Source organism: Suncus etruscus, chromosome 8, assembly GCF_024139225.1.
Source record: "Suncus etruscus isolate mSunEtr1 chromosome 8, mSunEtr1.pri.cur, whole genome shotgun sequence".
NCBI lineage: Eukaryota > Metazoa > Chordata > Mammalia > Eulipotyphla > Soricidae > Suncus > Suncus etruscus.
This window is the reverse complement of record NC_064855.1, coordinates 39,669,676-39,679,280: the sequence shown is the minus strand read 5'-3', so window position 1 is coordinate 39,679,280 and position 9,605 is coordinate 39,669,676. Positions and strand designations below refer to the sequence as shown.

Sequence of the window (9,605 nt, the reverse complement as noted above, 5' to 3'; positions counted from 1 at the left end):
TGATCCTCTAAGCAGGGGGTCCTAAGCCCCCCCCCCTTTTTTTTTTTTTTGGTTTTTGAGTCACACCCAGCAGCGCTCAGGTGCTCAGAAATCACCCCTGGCAGGCTCAGGAGCCCATATGGGATGCCAGGATTCGAACCACTGTCCTCCTGCATGAAAGGCAAACGCCTTACCTCCATGCTATCTCTTCCCCACCCCCCTTTTTTTTTTTTTTTTTTTTTCACAAAAAAAGAAAGCTAGTACAGTGAGTAGGATGCTTCCCTTCTACATGCCAGACAGACTGAGGTTCAATTCTTGGCACTCTGGTACCCTGAGCCACCAAGAGTGTTCCCTGAGCATAGAACCAGGAGTGAGCCCTGAGCATTGCTAGATATGACCCAAAGGCATAATAGAAAAATGGGGAGAATAATGACTTTATAGTAGCCATCAGCTATTCCCTCTTTCAACATAGAAAGGGCCTACCTCTACATCTAATCTCCAAAAGAACATGATGGGGTCAGAAAGGGTAAGAATAAAGCACAAAGGCTAAGGTATTTGCCATGCATGTGGCCAACCTGGAATCAAACCCCAGCATTTCATGTGGTCCCCTGAGTACTGCCAGAAAAGACCCTTAGTGCAGAGCCAGGAGTAATTCTTGAGCACCACAGGGTGTGGCTCTAAAACAAAACAAAACAAAATAATGCCACTGAGTCTTCTCATGTAAACTGGTCCAGGCAGACAAGTCTAAGGCCTTCTTGGAATGGGGCAAGTGGATTCTCTATTCTGTGTAAAGGCATAGCAGCCTGCAAACACATCCAATAATCTCACAAAAACGGCCCACTTCCACAACTGAACCACATCAAGCTGCCAAGATACCAAATCAGACCTGCTTCACAGCTCCTGAGCTGCCTAGCTGCATATATGGCCATACCACACCTCTAAACTTCATATTACTGTCAGATCAGTACTATCACAGAAAATCTGTGCTAGGAAACTAGCACTGAAGACCACCAATCTCAAGAAATGAGAACAGTGACACAAGACATCTAGCACCAGACCAGTAAATTCTCAAATAATGATTTAAGTAGCAGCATGGTGAGATCTATTAATTACCACATGTTCACTTTTATTGATAATTTTGATGATTCTGTTTGCCTTTAACAAATATCTAAAGTAATTTTTTGTGCTTGCTGTGGGGAGCTGGCTGAGGGAATGGGTGGGAAACTTGCGACATTGGGGAAGGTAAGGTCATACTGGTAGTGGGATTGGCATTGGAACACTTAGTGCCTGAAACAACTATACCATGAACAAGTTGGCAAATCATACATAGTATTATTATAAAACATTTTTTTAAAACTCTACTATCATAATGTGGACTACTGTAAAATTCTCATAATAGAGGAAATTTAAGAACAACACTAACAATAAGAACTACCTTAAATCTAATATTTTAAGAATTAAAATGTTGGGGCCGGGAAGGTGGCGCTGGAGGTAAGGTGTCTGCCTTACAAGCGCTAGCCAAGAACGGACCGCGGTTCGATCCCCCGGCGTCCCATATGGTCCCCCCAAGCCAGGGGCGATTTCTGAGCACATAGCCAGGAGTAACCCCTGAGCGTCAAACGGGTGTGGCCCAAAAAACCAAAAAAAAAAGAATTAAAATGTTCAGGCCAGGTATGTGACATGGTAGAGTGAATATCTTGAAAGTGTAAAGCTGGGGCCGGGTGGTGGTGCTAGAGGTAAGGTGCCTGCCTTGCCTGCGCTAGCCTAGGACGGACCGCGGTTCGATCCCCCGGCATCCCATATGGTCCCCCAAGCCAGGAGCGACTTCTGAGCGCATAGCCAGGAGTAACCCCTGAGTGTCAAATGGGTGTGGCCCAAAAAAAAAAAAAAAAAGTATAAAGCTCTGATTTCAGTCCCTGGCACCATAATAAATAATTGTTTATTTATTTGTTCATAAAGGAAAGTAATAGGGAAATCTAACAGAAAAGGTTTTGGATAACCATTCAAATTGACATGTAAACTATTCCTTTGACAACAAAAATCTTAGTAAAGTATTTCTGTCTTACAGTTTAAGTTACATAGTTATGACGCTAAACTCCTGCACTGCAGAGATGAAAACTAGAATATTTGATTAACACTATTACAGTTTACCATTTACCTCCAACTCATAGGTTCCCAAGCTCATTTATCCTCTTTTTAGAAAAACAATAATGCTGCATCTCCACCCTTGGCAATCTACCTTTCATTAAGTAAAAATACAAAGTATCTTTAAATACAAAGCATCCTCCATTACATCCCAATATATATATATATATATATATATATATATATATATATATATATATATATATAGCTTGTGGGGCTATTATATACTTTGGGGAACCATAATCTAGCTGCTTCAAGTATAATTGTCACCCTTGGAAACCCTCTCCCATCTCATGTCTCTTGCATTTATCTTGTTAGAAAAGCTAAAATTAGAAAACACTTTCTTTTTTTATTTATTTATTTTTTTACTTATTTTTATTTTTCACAGCATTATTTATGGTATATAGTGACAACGACTGGGATAACTATCCACGTGCTGTCCTCCCACTATGCATCTCATATCTCCCCTCCCTTTCCCCCCAGAATACTAGTGCAACTGGTCTCCACTTTATAGCTTGTTGTAGATTGTCTATTTTGTTGTCGTTTGCGATAAAAAGGATAAGAAAAAAGGAAGAGAGAAAAAAAAGTTGGCCGCAACTACCAAAAAAAAAAAAGAAAAAGAAAAAGAAGAAAAAATGCACCTGGCTAATGAGAAAAGAAAAAGAAATCACCAAATAATAACCACAGGAGTGAAAAGGGAAGAGAAAAGTGAAGGAAAGAAGGAAAATAAAGTCAAAAACTAACAAATCAAAACAAGAAAAAGAAGGGGTGCTGCAGTGGTAGGGTTTGGCGTTCCCTCCACTTTAGAAAACATTTTCTATTTTACAGAAGTAGTAGTCCTAATGAAAGCACTTTCCATAAACTTAAATAAAATTTTGGAAGGTCAATTAAATACTTAGTGAGCAATGAGACATCAAACTTGGAAATTTCATCTACTTAACTCTAAAGCCTAATCAGCCCAGCCAATGATGTAATAGGGTTTGGTTTAATCTTCGTAGGTAGAGAAGTGATATATTCCAAGGATGTTCCAAAGTGTGTTCTGAACATTCCCTTTTGACGTTATAATAACTGCATGGCTGTGTCAAGTCTATCCCTGAAGACTAAGCAAGAGACATGTTTAAGATTCAGTGACAAGACACTTCACTTTGAGTACTGTGAAAGTCCTGCCAAGAAATACTTGTTAGGGCTGGACAGTAGAGCAGGTAGGGCACTTGCCTTGCATGTATAGTCCTGGGGTTCATTCCTCAGTATCCCATATGGTCACCTGAGCACCATCAGGTGTGCCCACCTCTCAGAAAAAAACCTACTTTGGATTTGTATTAAAATTTCCTGTGTTCGGGGCCGGCGAGGTGGCGCTAGAGGTAAGGTGTCTGCCTTGCAAGTGCTAGCCAAGGAAAGGACCACGGTTCGATCCCCCGGCGTCCCATATGGTTCCCCCAAGCCAGGAGTAACCCCTGAGCATCTAACGGGTGTGGCCCGAAAAACAAAAAACAAACAAAAAAAACAAAATTTCCTGTGTTCACTTCGGCAGCACATATACTAAAATTGGAATGATACAGAGAAAATTAGCGTGGCCCCTGCACAAGGATGACACGCAAATTCATGAAGCATTCCATATAAAAAAATTTCTTAATAGGAGTCAGAAAGATAGTAAAGGGATTAACACACATGCCTTGCATGCATCTACCAGTGGTCGTCAAACTATGGCCCGCGGGCCACATATTGTATTTGTATCTGTTTTGTTTCTTCATTGCAAAATAAGATATATGCAGTGTGCATAAGAATTCGTTCATAAGTTTTGTTTTTACTATAGTCAGACCCTCGAATGGTCTGAGGGACAGTGAACTGGCCCCCTGTTTAAAAAGTTTTAGGACCCCTGAGTCCTACACAGTTGACTGAGAATGCCTGGGAGTGGCACCCTGAGCACTGAATACCAGTTAGGAGACGTCCACCTCTCAAAAAAACAGGAGGGCCAAAGAGATAATTCAACGGTCTGGAGTGCTCTTATTTTTCATTTGGGGGCCACTCTCAGTGGTATTCAGGATCTACTGGCATGAAGGGGTTACTGCAGTGCTTGGGTACCATCAATTTCAGGTCTCCTACATGCAAAGGCCCAGCTTTCTGTGCTATATTTCTATAATTGAGTCTATTAAAATGGATATGTTTTGGGGCTGAAGAGATAGCATTTGCCTTGCATGTGGCCGACCCAGGAAGGACCCAGTTAGATCCCCAGCATCCCATATGGTCCTCTGAGCTTGCCAGGAAAGATTTCTGAATACAGAGCCGGAGTAACCCCTGAGCATTGGCATGTGTGGCCCGAAAACCAATAAACAAACAAAAAAAATCTGTTTAAAAATGGATCTGTATTATCCTCTTAAATTTTCTAGAGAAGTTATTTTTTAGAAAATACACATAATTCATTTACCTTCAGACTCAACCTCTATCTGGAATTCTCAGAAAAAGGCATATTGATCTTGCAGACTTAAATTTGTGGTGCAAATAATAGAAATGAATCCACTGTACTGATCTGTCAACTTTTATGTAGATTTGGAAATTTTCAAAATTAAAAATGGATGGGAGAAACCAAAGCTAAAATAGAATATTCTAACCTCAGATCATAACTATAATTATGTTTTACTCACAAAAGTTTTCATCTAGTCCACAATAAACTAGAAAAATGAAAGCAATATAAGGAGCGCTTCAGGAAGTTAAATGGATTTAAAGTGTCATTTCTTTTGAAAGTATGTCTTTCATATTGGGACATGAGCATGCAAAAGTTACAGTCATTGAATAATGATAGAATCAGGAGAAGAAATTTGACATTCAGTCTGGAAATGTCAAATAAATGAGGGAAATGTCTCATCGACACCAATTTTCCCATATTTTCCCTTTGCTTACTGCCATAGCCTGACCTACGGTATGATGGCTAATTACCAGTAGGACCTCTGTGGTTCAGGGCTAGCCTCTCTGATGAAAAAGCGGGTGTGGACCTGGCAGACACAGCTGAGAAAAGGCCAGTAGTGCCCTAGCTTAGCGCTTGGCAGGCTAGCAACAATGAGCTTATTAAACATTCATGCACAATGAGAATTAACTACCAAGTAGATGAAAAATTGTTTGCCTTAGCCCCTTACAGTTAAAAAAGAATTGCTGAAGCACAGCCTACTTACCCTAAGCTGCCTTTCCCAAGATGGAAGAATTTACAATAATATTTTTTGCTGCTTTCCCAAGCTGGTAGAATATTATCAGTAATATTTTTTGACTGGTTACTAAGTAGTAACTTAGTAACATGTAGGTTATGAGAATGTTTAGTTTTTTTAACAATTACATCTGCTCCCTTTTTACAATAGTTCCTTAGTTTAGCAATAATAGACAATGGGTTTGTATTTTGTTGATTAATAGTTTCCTAGTGAAAATTATATTCATGAGGAAAGAAAAAGTATTTTTTAACTTCTGTTTAGGGTAAATGAAACTGATGATAGTATAAAGAATTTATAGAATACATATAATGTCTAGATGGCTGTCTAATGATTGTGCTGAGCAATAATGTTTAACCTTATGACTAAAAAATCATGTCTGATTGGCCTACTGCAAGATCCTACTATTGATAACTTTTTGCTTAAAAATGAAAGGACTGTGAATAAATTGAACTCAGTTTCAATAGCTCTTGAGAGTCTAGTCTCTGAGTACCCACCCATCGCCAACTCCTAAGCTCTCACCCTTCTACCAAGTAACTCTGAAGCCCCTCTGAGTGCTGCCCAGCTCCAATGGTCTGCAGCAGCTTACAAAATAATTCACATTGTTTATGGTGACAAACTAGCCAGATCAACAACTTCTTATCTCAACTTCAGATACATGAAAAAGATTTGATGTAAGGGAGAAAGATAATTGATGAGACTTTCAGAATTGTTAAAGGGTCAATGAGGCAGAGGAAAAGAATCAAATGATTTGATTAATCATTTTAAACTTGGCTTATATGATGTAACTCAAATAACATAAACCACTAAAGGCTAGCATAAGGAATATATCTATTTCAGCACTCCACATAGTCCTCTGAGCCCACAAGCAGTGATCCCTGCACAGAGTTTGGAGTAAACTCTGAGCATAGCCAGATGCAGCCTTGCTCCAAAATACTCTGATATATTTTTTTTTTACTCTGATCACTTTGCTTACAATATAGTTGTGAGGTTCTTTTGTTATTATTACTATGGTTGCTCATAGTTGTTTGAACTAAATTATGTATACATGTGAAAAAGAAGTGGAGAGACTGAGTTACTTTACAGTTTTAGAGAAATTTGAAGTGAGGAAGAGAAAAAATCCAGGTCTTTTGTAGATTAGAAACCAAACTCTCTCTCTCTCTTTCTCTCTCTCTCTTTAGAAATTAAGAACTCTCTCAAAAGAAATGAATTTGAAGGGATTTCTCATACTTCAGCTTATTGAGAATATCTGGACATTACAGAGACTGGGTAGAAGGGTCAAATAATTGACTTGGTACCTCAAGAAAGACATCTTTCAGACAAAAATCAACAATGCCAGATTGTAATAGGACTAGTCAAGTAAGACCTGATCATCATGGTATGAAAATTGGAAACTGTCATCAAGCAGAGAAAATGGGAAAGCTTGTGAAAACATTCTCTCCCATCTCCAGCTATGCTCTTTTCAAACTTATGGAGAGATGGTGAAAAAGGAGTTTTGAATATTTTTAATATTTCAATTTTTTATTAATATTGGTTATAGTTGAAGTACACTGCACCTATTCACAGACAAAATAATTTATTAATTTATATAAAGTACAAACTTAAGAAAACCAGACTCATTCCATATCTGTAAATACAAGTTAATTAAATTTACAATTGTCATAAAGAATAGGAAAAACAGAAATTAGAGAGGAACAATAATATATAATACCTGAAAAGTAGTTTATTAAATTAATATAATACTAAGAATAAAATGATTTATGAAGATGAAAAATTCTAGATATAAATAATAATGATTTTTTTTGTTTTTTTGTTTTTGTTTTTGTTTTTGTTTGGTTTTTGGGCCACACCCGGCGGTGCTCAGGGAATAATGATGATTTTACCTAATTGTTAATTGTATAGCCTTGTCCTGTTCTGAAAGTACGTAGTTCATTTAAAAAAAGTACCACTGGGGCCGGGCGGTGGCGCAAGAGGTAAGGTGCCTGCCTTGCCTGCGCTAGCCTTGGACGGACCACAGTTCGATTCCCCCGGCGTCCCATATAGTCCCCCAAGCCAGGAGCAACTTCTGAGCGCATAGCCAGGAGTAACCCCTGAGCGTTACCGGGTGTGGCCCAAAAACCAAAAAAAAAAAAAAAAAATACCACTGTATATATCTAAACTTTAGCAAAAATCATCTTATTCTATTAGACTAAAAATAAGTAATTTGATTGTTTTTAAAATAATTTTAAGTCTAGATAATATTTAAGTGAATAATTTGATACATTTGTTACATTTGAATTATTTTAAGGCAAATTTTTGCTTATATTTGACTTGTATTTTTAACTTTTAAAAATGCAATTCTCCTAAAAACCCAAGTGAGTGGGACTACTCAAAGAACAGCTCAGGCTCTTATTGAGGATAAGTGGAGAAAGAAGCGACAACATAGGCAGGAAGATTACCTAAGAGCAAAAGAAAGCTGCTGTTCTCTCACCCCATTATAGTAACCAAACTGGATTTGATCCCTGACCTTCCATGGTGCTCTGAGTCAGCCAGGAGTGATTCTTTAGTGCAGAGCCAATGGAATTAGTACATGTTTGTCATGCAGAAGACTTGGATTTAATTCCCTAAACCACATGTCACCTAAAACACAATGCCAGAAGTAACCTATAGTACTGATATAACCCAAAAATCATGTGACTATATTTTAAATTATTGTAGACAAATTGAATAGGAAATTATAAATATTAGTATAAAATATAAATTTAAAATATCAATTTAAAACATACCTTTTGGGGGAGCCACACCTCAGCCAAGTAAGCCTTGGGGTGGTCCTGGCAGACATGGGGGACCATATGGGATGCCGGGATTTGAACCACTGTCTGTCCTGGATTGACTGCGTGCAAGGCAAATGCCCTACTGCTTTACTGTCTCTATGGCCTCTCAAGGCCATTCTCACTAAAATTCCAATGACATTTTTCACTGAAGTTAAAATTTATAAAATGACACCCTCCTAATCAAAGAAATTCTAAGAAAGAACAAAGCAAGAAGTATCTATTTCTGATTTCAAGTTATGATATAAAATAATAGTAATCAGTGGTGGAGAGATGTAAAAGCATCTTAATCCTTGTACTATCTTTTAAGTCCCCATAGAAACATTATTTAGTATAGCAAAGTGTGTATCCATAAATTCACTTATGAATTATGAGATAGATATGGAATGTATACTGTATTTACATTCATAATTTATTATATGTGCATTAATATATGTACATATTGATTCACAGAAGAAAATAGATTTCTAAAGCAAGGAAGTGTTACCATGGATAAATCTTGAGGAAATTGTGCTAAATGGAAATAAATCAAAGATTCCTTGATGACATATGGGATGTAAAAGGCAAGTCAAAATAAAGCAAAAACATATCAAATTCACAGAAGAAGAGTTTAGTTTAGTTACAGAGGTTGGGAGAAGATAAATTGGAAGAAGGTAATGAAAAGGAGCAAACTTCCAGTCACTTACTAAAAGTGTAATGTACAGCATGATGACTACATATAAACTTATAATGCTTAAGGAAGTTAAGATTATAAATTTTGTTTTGTTTTGGGGTCATACTTGGTGGTACATGTGGTCTCACCCTCAGGAATCACTCTATGTGGGCTCCATGAGGGATGCATATGGGATGCTGGGAATCAAAACTGGGTTGACCACATGCAGGGAAAGGGCCCTACCTACTATACTATCACTCAGGCCCAAGATAATAAATTTTAAGTGTTATTACCTCAAAGACAATTTCTCCTCATTCTATTCTATGCTTTCCTTTACATATCTCGGATTAGAACCTATTGTGGTAATCACATCACAATTTATATAAATAGATGCCTTAAACTTACAGAATCAGCAAGTCATAAAAATATGCATGAATCCTTGGGGCCGGAGAGATAGCATGAATCCTAGACAACAGATTGATAGAAATTGTGTTGACTGAGCAGGAAAAAAAGTGCTGTGTCTTCAGAAGTGCTACTCAACCATGAGACCTAGGTCAGAAAAATGTAATATATCCTATCAAAATAGCCTCAGGGATAGTTCCAGGGGCTTTCTGCCAGAAACATTGCTTTTAGTCTTGAAGTTGGCACACCCCAGTATTTTTTATGGATGCATCAAGATCTTGGCTGAATGACAACGACCTCTCTTCATTTAGCTAACTTCCTTTGCTTAGAACTCATTGCTAAGCAAAGTCCTGTAAAGCATCTGTATAACTTTACAGGAAGAGAAGTTGCTGACCTCACTCCTGTCTTCTTTAAACTGTTTCT

The 9,605-nt window shown here is 37.8% G+C and overlaps 1 non-coding gene across 1 annotated transcript; it reads left to right on the top strand.

Moving 5' to 3' along the window:
• The first annotated feature begins 3,639 nt into the window (after nt 1-3,639).
• On the top strand, nt 3,640-3,746 carry LOC126017046 (U6 spliceosomal RNA). The gene has a single exon (XR_007498722.1). It is a non-coding gene; the product is annotated as a U6 spliceosomal RNA (small nuclear RNA).
• Nucleotides 3,747-9,605: the final 5,859 nt, after the last annotated feature.